The sequence below is a fragment of the Trichechus manatus genome, unplaced genomic scaffold (genome assembly GCF_000243295.1).
Source record: "Trichechus manatus latirostris isolate Lorelei unplaced genomic scaffold, TriManLat1.0 scaffold00020, whole genome shotgun sequence".
Taxonomy (NCBI): Eukaryota; Metazoa; Chordata; class Mammalia; order Sirenia; family Trichechidae; genus Trichechus; species Trichechus manatus.
This window is the reverse complement of record NW_004443956.1, coordinates 13801237-13803055: the sequence shown is the minus strand read 5'-3', so window position 1 is coordinate 13803055 and position 1819 is coordinate 13801237.

Sequence of the window (1819 nt, the reverse complement as noted above, 5' to 3'; positions counted from 1 at the left end):
ACCTGTCTGCTCTTTGCCTCCCTCTTTCCAGGACAGGTGCTCCCTTCCTCAGACGCCTAGCCCATAGGTGTGAGTACCAAGTAGACTCTCCTCAGGCCCCGAGTCCCCTTGAGGCCCAGAGTATCAAGGGGCAGAGCTACTACCAGAAAGCCCCTTAGGACTTTGAAGACAGCACACATTTCTGGAGCGGACCAGGTGTCAGCTACTTGGAATGAGGGGCTGTGCAAGATGGCACATTCTTATCCGTTTGCTTCTCTGCAGGCCAAAGGAGCAATTGGGGTTGGTGTAAATTCCCAGGAGAAGCCTATGCTCCCTCTATGACTGATCACATACCATTGCCCAGGCAGGCAGGCTCCAGGAGTTCTTGCTCCTTTTGGGTATGGGAAGGGGCAGGGAAATTTTCAGAGAAAACCAACCTTCCTTAAACACCCACCCTGAGGTTCTTTTGGCAGGGACTGAGTTCAAGCAACCAAGCCCTGCTGAGTGGTTCAAAGAAAGCATCAGAAACCTTCCTGACTTGATAGTAGTAGTGCAGACTGTTTCTGGAAGCTGAGGAGAAGTAGAACTTGGTAGGCAGATGGAGAAGTGTTCTAGGGCTTCTGTGACAAATTACCACAAACTGGGTGGCTTATAAGAACATAAATTTATTGTCTCAAATTTCTGGAGGCCAGTAGTCCAAATTCAGGGTGTTGGTAGGGCTGTGTTCCCTCCCAAGGCTCTAGGGGCAGATCCGTCTTCGTCTTTCCCAGCTTCTGGTGGCCCCAGGTGTCCCTGGCTTGCAGCTGCAGCATAACTCTGTCATCATATGGTTGTCTTCCCTCTGTCTCTGTCTCTTCCTCTCTTTTATAGGACACCACTCAGATTGAATTGGGACCCACCCTACTCCAGTATGACCTCACGTTAACTGATCACATCTACAAAGCTGCTATTTCCAAACAAGGTCACACTCACCGATACCGGGAGTTAGGATTTCAACGTATCTTTTTGTGGGGGCACATTTCAGTCCAGAACAGTAGAGAAGGACGTAACCAGAGGGAAAGAAAAGTCTTAGTTGCAGGAAATATCATTGCCAAAATTGATTCATAAGGAAAAAGGATCAGAAAAAACACAAAAGGCATACAAAGACACGACACAGAGTGAGTAACTGCCAGGTGAGGAGCTGAGGGGAGAGGCTGGGGGAGGAAGATCACTTGATGGAGGCAGGAAATGGGGGGCAGTCCTCATGGGAAACAAAGGAGGTGGAGTCCGTGGGAGGAGGACTGACTGCAATGTTTGGAACCACTCCTGTGGCTAAAAAGGAAACCAGGAGCTGAAATAATACGTTTCCTCTCAAATCTGTGGGCAGGTTTCATCCTAGTTGATTCTAATTAAACAATTACCAGGAGAAACAAAGCCACCTTGAGCTTTATTCTCAGGCTGGGAAGGAAAAGGAAACAAATGCAGGGGAAGCATTCTTTTAAGACAGGCAAATCTTCAACCTGTGAATCAGGAAAACTCCTCCTGCATCTCCTGAGGGAAAAAAAGCAAGGCTTATAAAAAGGGACAGAGGAGCAGAAATTAAAGTATGCAAGTTAGGAAAAGAGGCAAAAACACTTGGGTATAAAATTTGCCAATTTTGCAATCTACCTCAAGCACTGTTGCCAGCTGTGAGCTTGTAGAGGGCAGGGCCCCAGTCTTGTCCATCTGTGTGTTCCACGATGCTGTGCCTGACACGTGATAGGTGCTAGTAGATGTTTGCTAAATAAGTTCTCAAATAATTAGGACACTTACAACAAAAGAATTGGTAATCAATGCCAAATACTGATATCCTTTGCGGGGG